Source organism: Balaenoptera borealis (genome assembly GCF_965194805.1).
Source record: "Balaenoptera borealis genome assembly, chromosome: 14".
Classification (NCBI taxonomy): Eukaryota; Metazoa; Chordata; class Mammalia; order Artiodactyla; family Balaenopteridae; genus Balaenoptera; species Balaenoptera borealis.
In genome coordinates, this window is record NC_138875.1 from 57162307 (window position 1) to 57180592 (window position 18286).

The window sequence follows — 18286 nt, forward strand, 5'->3', positions numbered from 1 at the left end:
TGGCTTTTGACAAAGGTGCAAGAGCAATTCAGTGAAGGAAGGGATAGCCTTTCAACAAACAGTGTTGGAGCAATCGAACATCATAGGCAAAACCCAAAAACTAAGAAAAAAATTCGACCTAAACCTCACACCTTATAAAAAAAATGAAGCCAGAATGAATCATGAACTCAAGTATAAAATGCAAAACTATAAAACTTGCAGGAAAAAAACAAACAGAAAAAAAATCACTGGGATCTAGGACTAAACAGAGTTATTGGACTTGACACTAAAGCATGACCCATAAAAGAAAAAAAAATGACTTCATCAAAATGAAAAACTATTGCTTTTTTTTTGATATTGAGCTCCATGAGTTGTTTGTATATTTTGGAGATTAATCCTTTGTCTGTTGTTTCATTTGCAAATATTTTCTCTCATTCTGAGGGTTGTCTTTTCATCTTATTTATGGTTTCCTTTGCTGTGCAAAAGCTTTTAAGTTTAATTAGGTTCCATTTGTTTATTTTTGTTTTTATTTTCATTACTCTAGGAGGTGGGTCAAAAAAGATCTTGCTGTGGTTTATGCCCAAGAGTGTTTTTCCTATGTTTTCCTCCAAGAGTTTCATAGTGTCCGGTCTTCCATTTAGGTCTTTAGTCCATCTGGAGTTTATTTTTGTATACAGTCGTAGGTAGTGTTCTAATTTCATTCTTTTACACGTAGGTGTCCTGTTTTCCCAGCACCACTTATTGAAGAGGGTATCTTTTCTCCAGTGTATGTTCTTGCCTCCTTTGTCGTAACTAAATGTCCATCCACAGATGATCGTATAAAGAAGATGTGGCACATATATACAATGGAATGTTACTCAGCCATAAAAAGAAACAAAACTGAGTTATTTGTAGAGAGGTGGATGGACCTAGAGTCTGTCATACAGAGTGAAGTAAGTCAGAAAGAGAAAAACAAATACCGTACACTAACGCATATATGTGGAATTGAAAAAAAAATGGCACTGACGAACCTAGTGGCAGGGCAGGGATAAAGATGCAGACAAAGAGAATGGACTTGAGGACACAGGGAAGGGGAAGCTGGGACGCAGTGAGAGAGTGGCATGGACATATATACACTACCAAATGTAAAATAGCTAGCTAGTGGGAAGCAGCTGCATAGCACAGGGAGGTCAGCTAGGTGATTTGTGACCACTTAGAGGGGTGGGATATGGAGGCTGGGAGGGAGGCTCAAGAGGGAGGGGATATGGGGATATATGTATGCATACGGCTGATTCACTTAGTTGTACAACAGAAACTAGCACAGCATTGTGAAGGAATTATACTCCAATAAAGATGTATATATATATTAAAAAAAAAACTATTGCTCTGTGAACATCCATGGAAAGAGGATGAAAAGCTACAGAGCAGGAGAAAATATTAGCAAAATCACACATACAACAAAGGACTAGTATTTACGGTAAGTAAAGAACTCTCAGATTCAATAGTAATAAAACAAACAAATTAGAAAATGTACAAAAGCCTTGAGTAGACATTTCATCAGAGAGGGTATACAGACAGCAAATAAGTACATAAAAAAAGATGTTCAACATCATTGGCCAGAGAAATCCAAATTAAAATCATAATATTAATACATACCTATGAGAATGGCTAAAAGAAATGATAGAGAAAACACCAAATGCTGATTACAATGCAGAGAAAATGGATCACTCATGTATGGCTGGTAGGAATGTAAAATGACATAGCCACTCTGGCAAACAGTTTGGCAGTTTCTTATAAAACTAAACATGCAATTACAGTATGACTCAGAAATTGCATCCATGTATGTTTACTGCAGAAAAATGAAAAATTATGTTTACACAAGAAACCAGTACTTATGTTTATTTATAGCAGCTTTATTCATAATAGCCAAAACCTGGAAAAAGACCAGATGTTCAAGAGATGAACTGTTAAATCTACATACAATGGAATTCCACTCTGCAACTTAAAACAAACAAAAATGAACTACGGATACAAGCAAGGGCTTGGATTAATCTCTAAGGAATTATGTGAGTGAAAAAAGCCAATCCCAAAAAAGTTAATCCCAAAAAAGTTACATACCATTTATAAATGATGTCATTTATACAACATTTTTGAAATGATAAAATTATGGAGGCAGAGAACAGATTAGTGCCAGCCAGAGTTAGGGACTGAGGGTGGGGTGGTAGGATGGGGTGGGTAAGAGGGGAAGGCTGGTGCTGGAGGGAGGTGGGTGTGCCCCTGAAAGGGTCTCACTAGGGATCCTTGTGGCAGTGGAACTGGTCCTGACACTGATGGTAAATACGTGAACCTAAATACATGTTATAAAATTGCATACAACTAAGAACAATCCTCCCTCAGTATCCAAGGGGGATTGGTTCTAGGATCCCGTGAGGATACCAAAATGCATGTTTGCTCATGTCCCAACGTCGCCCTTCCCCTCTGTATCTGCAGGATCCGCACGTACGGGTTAAATCAACCTCAGATAAACATGATACACAATCCGAGGTTGGTTGAACCTGCGGATGTGGAACCCGCAGATACAGAGAGTCCACTGCACATATGCACACACCTACACACACAGATCCCTACAAATGAGTACACGTAAAACCGTGGAATTTTAATAAGACTAGTGGATTTTTATCAATGCCAATATCCTAGTTGTGATATACTATAGTTTTTCAAAATGTTACTACTGGAAGAAACTGGGTAAAGTATATGCAGTATACATTATTTCTTAAAACTGCATGTGGGGCTTCCCTGGTGGCACAGTGGTTGGGAATCTGCCTGCTAATGCAGGGGACACGGGTTCGAGCCCTGGTCTGGGAAGATCCCACATGCCGCAGAGCAACTAGACCCGTGAGCCACAACTACTGAGCCTGTGCGTCTGGAGCCTATGCTCCGCAACGAGAGAGGCCACGATAGTGAGAGGCCCGCGCACCGCGATGAAGAGTGGCCCCCGCTTGCCGCAACTAGAGAAAGCCCTAGCACAGAAATGAAGACCCAACATAGCAATCAAGCAATCAATCAATAAATAAAACTTTAAAAAAAAAATCTTTAAAAAAAAAAAAAAACTGCATGTGAACCTACAATTATCTCCATAAGAATTTCAAAAAAGCAATAAACTCACTTTATCTTTTTGTTTTTTGTTTTTTTTAACATCTTTATTGGAGTATAATTGCTTTACAATGTTGTATTAGTTGCTGCTATATAACGAAGTGAATCAGCTATATGTATACATATATCCCCATATCCCCTCCCTCTTGCATCTCCCTCCCACCCTCCCTATCCCACCCCTCTAGGTGGTCACAAAGCACTGAGCTGATCTCCCTGTGCTATGCGGCTGCTTCCCACTAGCTATCTGTTTTACATTTGGTAGTGTATATATGTCCATGCCACTCTCTCACTTCGTCCCAGCTTACCCTTCCCCCCACCCCACGTCCTCAAGTCCATTCTCTACATCTGTGTCTTTATTCCTGTCCTGCCCCTAGGTTCTTCAGTACTATTTTTTTTTTGATTACATACATATGTGTTAGCATACGGTATTTGTTTTTCTCTTTCTGACTTACTCTGTATGACAGACCCTAGGTCCATCCACCTCACTACAAATAACTCAATTTCGTTTCTTTTTATGGCTGAGTAATATTCCACTGTATATATGTGCCACATCTTCTTTATCCATTCATCTGTTGATGGACACTTAGGTTGCTTCCATGTCCTGGCTGTTGTAAATAGAGCTGCAATGAACATTTTGGTACATGACTCTTTTTGAATTATGGTTTTTTCTGGGTATATGCCCAGTAGTGGGATTGCTGGGTCAGATGGTAGTTCTATTTTTAGTTTTTTGAGGAACCTCCATACTGTTCTCCATAGTGGCTGTATCAATTTACATTCCCACTGACAGTGCAAGAGGGTTCCCTTTTCTCCACACCCTCTCCAGCATTTATTGTTTCTAGATTTTTTGATGATGGCCATTCTGACTGGTGTGAGGTGATCCCTCATTGTGGTTTTGATGTGCATTTCTCTAATGATTAGTGATGTTGAGCATCCTTTCATGTGTTTGTTGGCAATCTGTATATCTTCTTTGGAGAAATGTCTGTTTAGGTCTTCTGCCCATTTTTGGATTGGGCTGTTTGTTTTTTTGATATTGAGCTGCATGTGCTGCTTGTATATTTTGGAGATTAATCCTTTGTCAGTTGCTTCGTTTGCAAATATTTTCTCCCATTCTGAGGGTTGTGTTTTCGTCTTCTTTATGTTTTCCTTTGCTGTGTAAAAGCTTTTAAGTTTAATTACGTCCCATTTGTTTATTTTTGTTTTTATTTCCGGTTTTCTAGGAGATGGGTCAAAAAGGATCTTGCTGTGATTTATGTCATAGAGTGTTCTGCCTATGTTTTCCTCTAAGAGAGTAAACTCCCTTTAAATTTAAGGTTCAATGAAAATCATAATATTCATGAAAGATAACACAAAACAACAGAACAACTTATATTTCCAACATAGTATCTCCTAAGCTCATCAGAAAATCACTCTATGAGTTACATTTTAATTTCTTTCTTGGATAAGAATTTTGCAGTAAAACACATGTAACATAAAATCATCATTTCCAACCATTTTTAACTATAGAATTCATCGGCATTAACTACATTCACAGTGTTGTACAACCATCACCACTCTCCATTTCCAGAACATTTTCATGATCCCAAACAGAAATTCTGTACCCATTCAACAGTAACTCCACATTCCTCCTCTCCTCAGTCCCTGGTAACCACTCTTCTACTTTGTCTCTATGAATTTGTTTATTTTAGATATCTCCTATAGGTGAAACATATAATATTTGTCCTATTATGTCTGGCTTATTTTATTTAGAATATTTTCAAGGTCCATCCATGTTGTAGCATGTATCAGAATTTCATTCCATTTTAAAGCTGGGTAATGTCCCATTGTGGGGATAAACCACATTATGTTTATCTAATCACCTGTTCAAGGACACACGGGTTGATTATACCTTTTGGTTATTGTGACTAATGCTGCTAGGAACACTGATGTACAAGTACCTCTTTGAGTCCCTGCTTTCAATTCTTCTGTGTATGTACCTAGAATGGATTTGCTGGCTCATGTGATAATTCTGTTGAACTTTTTGAGGAACCACCATACTGTTTGCCACAGTGACTGATCTAAACTCCCACCAGCACTACACAAGAGGTCCAATATCTCCACATCCTCAACAAACAACACACTTGCTATTTTTATTTTTTTTAACAGCCAACGTAATGGGTATGAAGTAGTACGTCACTGTGGCTTTGGTTTGCATTTCCCTAATGCGGATAATAATTTTAGAAAGACACATTTATTTAAGCATGAAAAGAACACAACCTGTTCCACCCGTTATGACCCCCAAAATATATTACTATGAATCTTATGGAATAAATGTGCATAAATTAGTTATACTCAAGGAAGATCACCTCATATAACATATACAGCAAGTTAAAAGTATCTGTTGTTGCAGTTATCATGTGTAATCATTCACATATAATTGTGAATGTACTTTAAAAACTCCAGGTCCTTCAATGCCCTGATCTCAGCTCTCAAAGGAAAGTTTCATGTTTCCCTGAAGAATTAACTAAAGCTCAATTTGCTAAATTCCCAGGTGTATTTTCAATTCAAAATGTTATTTGTCAAAATAAATGCAACATTAGTGTTTCCCTTGTATGAATTATACAATACTTGGACGGGCAGAGTACTGAGTCGAGTTCCAGGCTTTATTCTTCTGTAATTGTCTCACTGTAAACCAGTCACTTCAAGCTTTACGAGACACAGCTGTCGTGGGTGAAGAGAACCTGAGCTTAGGAATCAGAACCTGAGGCAAGTCCCTGCTCCACTCAAACATTTACAGTCTTAGAATCTTTATCTATAAAATGTGAAAATAATCCACTCACTGCACCTGACGCTCACCTCTTTGTCAGAACCCAGTAAGGCACTGCAGGAGACAAGGATGCAGGCAGACTGTTGGGAACCATTGCAAAGGCCTGGGCATCAGGGGATGATGGTTTAGAGCAGGCTGGTGGCTGGGCAAGGGGGAAGAAATGGTGAGATTCTACACATATCTTCAAGGCAAAGCCAATAGGATTTGCTGTTTGACTGAATGTTGGGCATGAAAGAAAAGAGTTGAGAAAGATTCCAAAGTTTTGGGCCTTAGAAATTATTCAATCCATTCATCTGTTGATGGACATTTAGGTTGTTTCCACGTCTTGGCTACTGTAAATAGTGTGGTATATACATACAATGGAATACTACTCACTCATAAAAGAGAATGAAATTATGCCATTTGCAACAACATGGATGGACCTAGAGATTATCATACTAAGTGAAGTAAGTCAGAGAGAAAGACAGTATCATGATATCCCTTATATGTGGAATCTAAAATATGACACAAATGATCTTATCTACAAAACAGAAACAGACTCACAGACATAGAGACAGACTTGTGGTTGCCAAGTGGGAGAGGAGGTGCGGGAGGGATGGATTGGGAGTTTGGGATTAGCAGATGCAAGCAATTATATAGAGAATGGATAGACAACAAGGTCCTACTGTATAGCATAGGGAAATATATTCAATATCCTGTAATAAACCATAACGTTAAAGAAAGAAAAGAAGACTTAATAGCCAGTTATAAGTTCTGGGGATGTAATGTACAACATGAGGACAATGTTGTTTTGTATATTTGAAAGTAGCTAAGAAAGTAGATCTTAAAAGTTCTCATCACAGGATGTAACTATGTGAGGTGATGGATGTTAACTAAACTTATTGTGGTGATCATTTCACAATGTATACAGTTCTCAGATCACTATGTTTTACACTTTAAACTTATACAGTGTTATATGTCAATTATATCTCAATAAAACTGGGAAACAAACAAAAAAGAAATGATTCGGTCCATTTACTTTGGTGAAGATTGAGTTTGAAAAAGTTTTGGGTGTTAGGGAAGCTCAAATGTTAGGTTTGGACAAGTTTATAAAATGTCTACTAGACATGCAAATAAGTATGGTGAGTAAGACACCTGATTTGTGTTTTATAAAAATTCTTAGGAAAGAGCGAGATTGGACCTAGGGACCAGACAGAAGTTACTGGTATGGTCTGAGCAAGAATGAGTTAGGGTGTGAACTAATTCGGTGGCGGCGGGGATGGAATGAGGAAGGGATTTAAAGTATTATAGGGACTTCCCTGGTGGCGCAGGGGTTAAGAATCCGCCTGCCAATGCAGGGGACATGGGTTCGATCCCTGGTCCAGGAAGATCGCACATGCGGCAGAGCAACTAAGCCCATGCGCCACAACTACTGAGCCTGCGATCTAGAGCCTGTGAGCCACAACTACTGAGCCCTCGTGCCACAACTACTGAAGCCCGTGCCCCTAGAGCCTGTGCTCCACAACAAGGGAAGCCACCGCAATGAGAAGCCTGTGCACCGCAATGAAGAGTAGCCCCTGCTTGCCGCAACTAGAGAAAGTCAGCATGCAGCAACCAAGACCCAACACAGCCAAAAGTAAATAAATACAATTAAAAAAATAAAAAATAAAGTAGTATAATTGAACAGGTCTTGATGGGCAATTGGAAATGCGTTAAAGGACAAAGGGAGGACTCCTGGATGACCCCAGGATGTCTGGCCTGGGACATTTAGATTGACAGCTGAACAGAGTGTTGGAGAAGGGGCAAATGTGAGAGGCCAAAGATGAGTTAAGCTACATAAGCAATCAATAATTGAGGTCATTCAGATAAAACTTAAATCAAGTACAGACCCAACCATGGAGAAGCTCCCATGGAAGTGATGACAGAAAGAACAGAGTGTTTATGTGTAAAAACTGAGGTATGTATGAGTGATATGGGGGTCACATTTATGAAGGAGCTGGGCTTGAAATGCCTGTGATATATGACATTAAGCAAATTGCTTATCCCTGTTTTTAGTTCTGCCAGCGTTATTCTGCCATGTTACACATCTCAAACTTCATGCCATCTAAAAGCATTTATAGAGGTAACTAAGAATAACATTATGTCCTTCCCTCCCAAATGTTGCCCCCCCCAAAAGAATAATTCAAATTATTTTGCAAATCTTGAAATAGAATACTAGTGTTCATCCAGGTTTTACATTTCTTTGTTTGCTTTTGGGCGGAGGGTATATGGAAGGGGGAGATGAGGACACAGCTTGAGACCAACATATGCTTCTGTTCTTATTCCTTCACTGAGTTCTGTTTCTAAATATACCATAATTTTAAATATGCAGAAGAGTAAATGTATTATACCATCATGAATTGGACATGGAAATTATTCACATTCTGAAGCTCTCTTCAGTTAGCATTTTCTATCTAAAATACAAAAAACATACCTTTTATTCAAAAATACAGTATTTTTGACTGTAAAAATTTTATATGTATTTATATATACGTATATATCTCACTAGTCTGAAAAGACCTGTACGTATAAAAAATTCCTTGAAATTAATGTTAAATTGTGTTCTCTGAAACCCAAATGCATACAGCCTCTTTAACTGTTAAAGACAGAAAGTAATTTTAGATGGGGGGTAATTATTGAGATTAAAAATCCACTCACACATTCACATATTCGGGTCCTGTCCTGTTCTAATAGACTAGTGACTAAGCAACCAGGGCACAGAAGCTCCTAGATCTTTTTTTCCAAAGGTTATTTCTCCCGGAACTTGAGAAAAAGATCAAGAAGGAAGACAATCATCATCAAGATGAGTTTTTGTTTTTTTTTTTTCTCTTCAAAGAGTTTCAAATTTTGACAATTTGAAGTTTGGCACTTGTCTGAAATATTCAATTAATGTCACCACATCACAGAGATAAGGACAGCTCATTAGAAATCTGATCTGATAGTAGAAAAGATTTACCAAAGACATTATCTTGAAGGCAGAGAGGAGAGCGGAGAACCGCATTTATGGAGAATAAATCCCAAATAGCAGTTATTGTATTCATTTTGACAGTTGCCAATGAAGTCGACAGGATGTGGTCCCCTCCGATTTGAAATAACTTCTCTGTGCAGGATAACTACATAAATGCCAATATTCATCCCTTTTTATCTCTCTGAATCTCATGACTTAAAGAGTCACATGTCATGTAAACAGGCCTGTTTCTAAATATAGCCCCATTTAGCGCTGCATGTGTGTGTATATGTGCATGTGTCCTACACATACCACTTGAATTCTTAATAAGTTTTCTGAGGAGAGAAATAGGCAGATTCCTTTATATCTAATTTCAGTTCCTTCAAAGCTGATCAACACTATTGAGCCTACCCATCGAATTAAGATAAAATAGCATGATTCAACACAGAAAAATGTCAACTGATGAACATAAGGGTGCTGAAATAACCAATCCTAGTCTGGCAAACACCCAAGGCATCCCCCATAGCAACAGAGCTGATGGCATAGCAACAGCAGCTGGTTCACCACAGAAAAATTAGAAGAAATATTCTCAGAAAAAAGTGTAATCCACATTAAAGTCAAATATGACATTTTTCTTCAACAACAACAACAACAAAATCCCTACTGAGAGTGCATATGTTAAATGATACTATTCCTTAGCAACTGTAAATGCTCCAGTGCAGGGTGAAAGCCACTTTGATGACAGCACTCAAGGCCAAGTGCTTTGAAGTGCAAACTTCCTAGGTTGTTCTCAGCCAAACTGTTATGTTCCTTGAAAAGTTAGAGACAATCTTTTATTTACTTTGCTAAGATAAAAGGTTTTCCATAATTTTTAAATGGATCATTTGAAAGAAAAATTTACTGTAGTTACAAATCTACTTCATCAGCACTTGAGGAATATTAACATCTAAAATGAAATATGTTGATTAAAATCAGTATTCTAAAATGTCATTAACGTTAAAATTGGGTGAATTTGGTGTTACAGGCCTATGAGCTGGCATTTGCACCTATATTGGGCACATTTCACATAAGAATTTGATCCCTGAACATTTCCAGAGGGTGGGCGAACCTGATCCTTTCCCTTGTGACTCAAAGGCCAATGCAACCACCCATAATAGGGTCTAAATCTTGAAAGGAACCACTCCCGTGAACACCAGCTCTTTTCTGAGATTGGGTAAAGATGTCATCCTGAGGAGTGCAGTGAGTCTTGAGGTAGGACAACAGAAGCTGGAAGAGCCAAGAGCAGAACAAGCCTAACACTTGGATGGACCATCACATCGGCCTGGGCTGTGCGGAGCTCAAGGTCCTCTGCAGAGCCCCCGTCTCAGGATGTAACTAGGTATACAGACCTATAACTAGGTATAAAGGGATTCCATGCTGGCTTTTTCTAGAAGCCTATATGATTACAGGGAGTCAAGGTAGACTTCTGAACTTGTCTCTGAAGTGGATCAAGTCCTTTCTCACTGGTGGAGGTGAGGTGGCCATGGAATGCCTCTCTTGCCAGGGTTAATAAGTAAATGGCCTTTGACCTATGTATATATTATTAAGGGTAGAAAGTGGGAAGATGTCCAACCACTTCAGGCGTCCGTCATTTTAATCAACTCATTTTCCTTGTTTTCTATCTGAAAATTAATAAACCCAAGTTCTACTTACTGAAGTTGGAAGAGTACCTCAAGTACGCTTCCTGTGAAGCGTGATCCTACAGACCAGTCCAAGCACAGAGCACAAAGTCTCAACCAAAAGGAGGAAAAGAAGGCACACATGAATCCAGCGAGACCGTGAGCCTGGAATACCTTCTGTGAGCTGATGAAAGACAAGATAATGAAGTGAACAGACCTGTTGGGAACGTGAGCCATGTAACGGCTGCTGAGAGCGCCCTCCCTGATAAGAAGGCAATTTCAAGTATGTGGTCCTTTTCCTCCCTTCTCCCATGACTGCACCCAACTGGATCCACTCAGGGTTTCTTCTGGGCTTCTGGGATATCTCTAGCCCCTTTATTCACAGAGGAAAACCTGTGCCAGTATTTGTATAAATTCCATTTTCCTTTCTGCACCCCTACCTCTGTCTAACTTCCATTTCCCCCACCTCCCGCCCTGTAAGTTAGGAATAAGTTATTCTCTTGGAACCAAGATTCCACCCAGTCTCTACCCTCACCCCCAGTCCTCTTTGGATCAACCAGACATTTGATCCAGTGTCCCCAGGGTGCTAGTTCTAGGTGCCTCAGAGTACCTGCAACGCTCCTAACAATCTTAACCCTCACCATATCCTATCCCACCCCGGGGGGCCTGTCTTTCTCCCAGGAAGAGGCTTCTGGTCTGTGCCTAGAAGTCCAGTCCTTATGTCAGGGACCGAAGGCTGCTCTGAGCTGCCTGGACTCGTTCTTTAATTTTACCAGTGTCTGGGTTCTCCAGGTAAACCTGGGTCAGAAGCTTGTACCACCTGATTTTTTTTTGTTTGTTTCTTATGACATGTTCTTCTAAATCGACACTGACAAAAAAGACACTATGTCTATTTCGAAAATTCATGGTATGTTAGAAACCTGGTTCCCATCACTAAAACTATAAAATGTTTGCATCTTAAGAGCGATCTGTGTAAAGGTACCTCCTCTGACTTTATCTTTGCTAACAGTCAACCAGCAGCCAACAAAGCGTGGACTAAAAGACAAACCCTGCCTCTAAACTTAAGAAAAAGAAGTATGTTTTTAATTTATCAGCTACATCTGTTATTTATTTGTTTTAGCCTTCAAACTGATAGGGAGTATGGAACATAAAAATGTCACCACGCGTTAAGCGAGGCTGTCATTATTCCTAGGAATTATCTGTGAGTGCTCTGTATTCTGCTAAATGACATCAGCAGCTGTAACAGCTGTCAGAAGCAATGGCCCTGAGGGTTCTCCACAGGCAGTGAGGTTCACTGTTCATCAAATATGCACAGCTAGCTTCCGCATCAGTTAAAATTCATAGATCATTTCTTTTTAACATTAAAACAGTCTTGACTACTTCTGCTATTGTGCTCAGTGATTTAGTGCTTACTGCCCACCAGGTACTGTGGTGAATGTTTTACATTCATTACAGAGGATTATTATCATTCCACGAGTCGAGGAAAATGAAACGTGAGGTAATTTTTTCAATGCCATACAGCTTGTGGAACTGGCACTTTGGCCTAGACTGACACATCCGCCCAAGTTCTAACCTCTAGAACCCTCACTCTCTCTTATGTGGCTTCAATGGCTTGATAATTTTATCTTTAATTAAATAAACATTAATGACAGCTCTGTCCCACCTCCTTTTAGAACCTGAATCTTTGACTCAAAGCTTCACGCATTTTGAATCTTCCCCGCAGTGGCCTCACCAAACATATAGCTAACCATTTATTAAATCATATTTATTCTTCCTGAAACTTCTTTCTTCATATCTATTCCAATGTCCCACTCTATATTAACCCTTATTTATTAAATACCCACTGAGTGCCTTACATGTTCAAAACAGGGCTTGAACTCAAAAAAAGAAAAAAAAAAGCATGACAAATTTTTGCCCTTCATATAGCTTTATAATTTCATTGGTGGCAATGGTCAGATACCATGTTAAGTCATCTTTTATATATTTGTTATTTTTTATGCTAATCGTATAAATAACATAAAATTGTATCAATTTTACATATGAGAGACTGGAGGCTCTAATAGCACGGGATCTCAGACCAAGACCACATGCTACACCTGCGATGGGGTAGATCGTAAATTTAACCAAATGGTCCCCTGAAAATACAATCCATATTTCTAACCCATTATATTGTTTTTCAAGTAACTATCCAAAAGGGAAGGACTATGTGAATGACACAAAATATGCCAGGTGTTCAGAGGGCAGAGAAATCATTTCTAGCTGCATTAGTATCAGAATTTGCATGGAGGGAGCACCATTAAGGGCTAGGTAGACTTTTGGTGGGTGGAACCTGAGGAGGACACCACCCCAGGGAAAGGCTGCAGCCCATCTAGGAAGTGGTGAGTGCTGGGTGGCAAGCACAGGGCCTCCTATGGGGAGGGTGTGACCCATAAACCTGGAACAGAAAAGCAAGAATCTGGAGGCAGATAGTGGTGTGATTTCTAATTCTTCCAGGAGCAGTTGAGTGCCCTTGGCCATAGGCACTTCATCTCTCTGATCTTCCAGTTTCCATATCTGCAAACTGGGCATAATAACACTAACCTTACAAAGTTAAGTTTGGTGGGTGGTGAAGCAGAGTCAACTAAATAGTCCTGGATACACAGCAGTTCTTATAAACAAGTCTTTCCTTCTGAGCTAAGGAGCCTGGGCTGCACCGGGAATCTTTGAACAATGGAGCAACAGAGATCATTGACCTGGTCTCCCTCTCCGAAGAATCCTGCGAATCAAAGATTACTTTTCCTTTAATACAGCTTACCCTTCCTACAACACAACTCTCTCCTGTTGTAGTTCAAGCTCCTCACGTCTCCCACTGTGCATGGAATGAAGCTGAAAGGCCTTCGCTTGGAATTTACGGTTCTGCTCAAGCCTCCTCTCCCAGCTCTCCTGACCCCAGCTTTTAGCATCAGCTGTATTCATCTGTTCAGAGTCCCCTTAAAATAGGGTGACCAACTCATCCTGATTTGCCTGCGATTTCATACTTCTAGCACTGAAACTCTTACGCCTGGAAAACCCCTCTGTCCCAAGGAAACTGGGAGAGTTGGTCACCCTCCCTCAGAGGCATTCCACTTTCCCAAATTTCCCCATACGTGACTTTTCCCCTGTGTTGCTTTATCAGGCAGGGCACACCTTGCAAGGCTTAATCCAAACACAACACCGTAATCATGTGGATCACCTGGGGTAACCGAAGCAGATGGCCCCTACTGGAGGATTATCACTGGGTTTGATAGATTGAGATCAAATACTGAACTTGTTTTTCTTCTATTTACTTGTAAATAAAATTTAAATACAAAAAAGTTGCAAGAATAAGTATAGTACAGTAATCTCCTGGCATCCACGTGGGATTGGTATCTTTGGGGGTCCTAGAACCAAAGCCCACGGATGTTCAAGTCCCTTATATAAATATACATGGCATAGTATTTGCATATAACCTGTTATACCTACTTTAAATCATCTCTAGATTACTTATAATACACGATACAATGTAAATGATATGTAAATACAGCTGAGCCTTTTAATAACAACTGCAAGGGTCCACTTATATGAGAATTTTTTTCATTAAATACTGTACACAGAACTACACGATCCTAAGTTGGTTGAAGTCAAAGATGTGGAACCGTGGATACAGAGGGCAGACTGTAAAGTTATCCTCGGAATTTTGACTTCAAGGAGGGTCAGTGTCCCTAACTTTGCCACTGTTCAAGGGTCAACTGTAGTTGTAAAAACAATGTAAATGCTATGTATATAGTTGTAAATACAATGTAAATGCTACATAAATAGTTGCCAGTGCAGCAAATTCAAGTTTTGCTTTTTGGAACTTTCTGGAATTTTCTTTCTCCCAGTATTTTCAATCCCCAGTTGGTTGAATCTGTGGATACAGAACCTGCAGATACGGGGGGCTGACTGTACAAAGAATACTCACGAACCTTTTACCCAGATTCACCTGGATACATGTTAATATGTTTTACCCCTTTATCATATGTGTTCCCTCTCTCTCTGTCACATATAATATTCTTTTAGTTTTTTTTAGATGGTAGGGGATTAAAAAATGTTTAACATAGTGTAGATAGGTTCAGAGACAGGAGAAATCACTTCTAACCAGAAGGAACTGGCCATAAATGAAGAGTTACTGGGAGGTTAAAAGTTCCCAGTTCTGCTTTAGGAAGATAACGATTGCAAGGGTGTCTAGTAATGTCTAGAAAGAAAAAAAATCTGGAAACAGATTAGTCAGTAGAAAGCTCAGCAGTTCCTTTGCCGAGGAACTTTGCTCACGGACAGAAGCTACTGCTGGGTTGGCGTGAAAATGAAATCATATTCTCTTTCTGCCCAAGTTAGATAATAGTGCCTCACATTTCCTTGACTATTTGGCCTGACTTACTAAGACGACTTATGTCTAAGTTTTTTCACATTTCTGTTAAGAAACAGAGACCCATTTATCACAGCCATTTTCTCACCCTGGCTACTGAGAAATGGAGCGACGAAATGAAAGACCAAACAAAGAATCAGGCCCCTGTTATTTCGTGTGATGGACTAGTTTCCTGGCAGAGTGACATGGGGGTGAGTTAAGTAGTAACTGAAAATATCCTTCACTCCTGAAACATTGGAATTCTGCTTTTAATTATCACTGAAATGCCACCAGAGGTGCATTTAAGCAGTTTTTGATAAGATACAAACTAACAAACTATACCCAACTGCTACAGGAAGAATTTTTTAATTTCACAGTTGGTTGAAAAATATACTATCGCAGTATAAAAGAGTAAATTCAGCAAGGGCTACCACCTGTGATACAAGAATATGCATCAGGAAATTAGAAGCACTAGCATCCTGATTGAAAACACTTTTATACAAAACAAAACCTAAAGTTTCTCTACCTAATCTTCTTGTACAACCTCAAGGATCCACTTTGTGGTGTTTTGTTTTGTTTTTTTACTGCTATATCTGGACAAAAATCAACCTTTCATTTACCTTATTGCTCCCTTGTTAAAAATCTCTTTGGATTTCTTCTCTTTTTTTAAAAAAAAGCATCTAGTATTTGGCACTTTCACTTCTCACATGGGCCTTATGTATGGGTTGTTCTAACAAACAAACATATCTACAGCTGACACTTTGGGTTGATTTTTGCTCTACTTGCTCCAGGGAAAGAAATTAGGGGAGATCTTACTGAGAAAGCAGCAGCAGTAGTTCTAATAAATACGAGAAGAAACACCAGTAGCAACACATGTATCCCAATCTGCAGCGCTAAATGCAGCCAACTTAAGAGGAGATGATGTAGGGATTTGCAGAAACTCGTGCTCGGTATTATTTTAGAGGGTTGTGCTGGGGTCAGTGAAGACTTGCTGGTAGCTTGAAGTTGGCCATGGAGAAAGTATAACACACCACAGCAACGGATAAATATGACACACCTTATTCTGAAAGCTGGTTATTAAATATTAAACATCACCAGCACACCACTGCCTACAAAAGATCTTTGGCTGATGACTCCGGTTTTATAAATACCAAACCAAGGACATGTAGAATTGAGAGAAATAAAAATGCGTTGAGTTTAATTAAGTGTTGTCTGTCAAGAGTTGATAGCACTAAATCCACCTTGTAAAGGCCAGGAGAAAGAGAACAAGGCTTGAGAGGATTCTGGACAAGGAAAGAAGGTATTTTCAGTGAAGGATGATCATTGGTGGGCTCCTTAGAAATAGCAATTGTGTGTGTGTGTGTGTGTGTGTGTGTGTGTGTGTGTGTGTGTGTGTGTGTGTGTGTGTGTGTGTGTGTGTGTGTAGGATGGTATGATTTTTTTTCTTTTTATTGAAGTAGAGTTGATTTACAATGTTGTGTAAGTTTCAGGTATACAGCAAAGTGATTCAGTTATATATAGATATCTTTTCAGATTCTTTATAAACAAATCTCTATTACTTCACAGACAGTCTAATGGGTGATGGTTACAGAGGCATGAGCTGCCAAGATAGACTAAAAGAAAACAAGAACCAAAAATTCTCTTTAGAAATAAAAAAAGTACATTAAATAAAATTCTTGGCCTCTGATTATGCAAAAAAGTTGAATACACAATATCAGTTCCTTTTCTGCATAACTTAGTGTCTACGGAGCAAACTGTAGACCAAGTTTAATTCTAGCACAAAACACAATGACAACTGATTTAATGTGAAAGGCAAATTAAGTAAATAAAGATTTAGAAAGAAGGATATATCAGGATTTCTTAGATGATGTGAAACTAGACAGATCAAAAAGAAGATTCGTGTGTGTGTGTGTGTGTGTGTGTACAAATTATAATGTTTACCAAAAGTAGGCAGTTTAGAGAAATAATTATTTCACAATAAAAACCACATTATCAACAAAAGTCTCATCTCACTACTCTTTATAAGTTATGTGGCTACTTTAGGGTGGCCCATATCCTCTTTCCTTCAGAAAGGTAAGATTCATGGATTTCACTTCTAAAAGCCAAGAACTAAGTTCCATGTAGTTTCCCTTGAAAGACCATCGAATAATCTCTACATAAGGTGCATGCAGAATCATTTAACAATGCAAAGTGTTAGTCACACCTGTAAGTTCATTCTGCCTGGTAGTTTCCTACTAAGATCTGCAAAACACTTTAGTTTTCTTCCCATCAAGTATGGTCTAAGTAGTTTTCCATTTTATTTTTCCAGAAAACTTTTCACAGTAAAAAAGAGACCTGAGGGTATTTTATCATCTTGTTACAGTGACAGAACAAAATGTTCATAAATGCCCACACAGGTAAGTTAATAATACTCTACCCAGAGTCTATTTTTAGACTAATCGAACTAGTTTACGCAAAGCAAATCTGTGCTGTGAAAGGATCTTCAAATATTTGAAACAATTCTGGATAAACGTTAAAAGTAACCTTTGCTTTTCCCACATTGGATCTAAAATAATTAAATGAAATCGAAGACTGAGCCACTTTACAAAGACTTTGTAATGACCTATATTGATCAGGATCTAAATTTGCTTCTGCACAGTTTATAGGGCTGTGTTACACACCACAACCAAAGCCCTGGGGAAAGAAAATCCATAGCCATCCTAGTAGTATCAAATGGCAGAAGAATTGTTTACATTTGTTAATACAGAGACAAAGATCATTTGGGGGGAGACAAGATAACTAGGTCTCTACTGGTTAATGCTGTATTAAAAATTTACTGTTTCAAAAGCCAGGAATTCTCCCATTGGGCTTTGGCAACCCATCCTTTTACTTTACCCAGAAAAGACAAATCTCTCAGTGTGGAGGTAGGGTCATTATTCTAAATTGATTCAATAAACTGGAATTACACATGACACACTGTTTTTGTTCAATGGTGATGTTTCTAACTATTAACAGTCCTATGCCTCTTTTTTTTTTTAATATAAAAGGTAAATCTCATGTGCTTTTCTTATTGCTAGAAATCTGCCCATTTTGCCACACAGAACTGTAATTCTGGGATCCCATCATGCTTTTATGCAAGCTACCATGTGTATCCAGCTTTAATGGAGGAATGTTTTCCTCTAAGAATCTTCCAAAAGCCATTTATATTTTGAGGCCTGAATATATGTGCCCTGTGTCCAGCACCCCAACTCAGAGATTCTTCCCTCTCCCCAGCTGACTTCCTGGTTCCCTTGATGTTCTGTAAACATATGTACATCAGATCACTTAATACAGTTTATTTATTCTTAACATCTTTATTGGAGTATAATTGCTTTTACAGTTTTGTGTTA

General features: G+C 38.9%; 1 protein-coding gene and 1 long non-coding RNA gene across 8 annotated transcripts in view; one reads left to right on the forward strand and one right to left on the reverse strand.

The window, feature by feature from the left end:
- Positions 1-18286, reverse strand: part of DLGAP1 (DLG associated protein 1) — an 856539-nt gene that overhangs the window by 575536 nt on the left and 262717 nt on the right. The gene's annotated exons all lie outside the window — the stretch shown is intronic.
- Positions 8603-16905, forward strand: LOC309610596. 2 transcript variants are annotated; one of them, XR_014234068.1, is made up of 2 exons: positions 8603-16312; positions 16345-16905. It is a non-coding gene; the product is annotated as an uncharacterized lncRNA (long non-coding RNA). The 2 variants fall into 2 exon arrangements; XR_014234069.1 differs by having other exon boundaries at positions 8603-16308.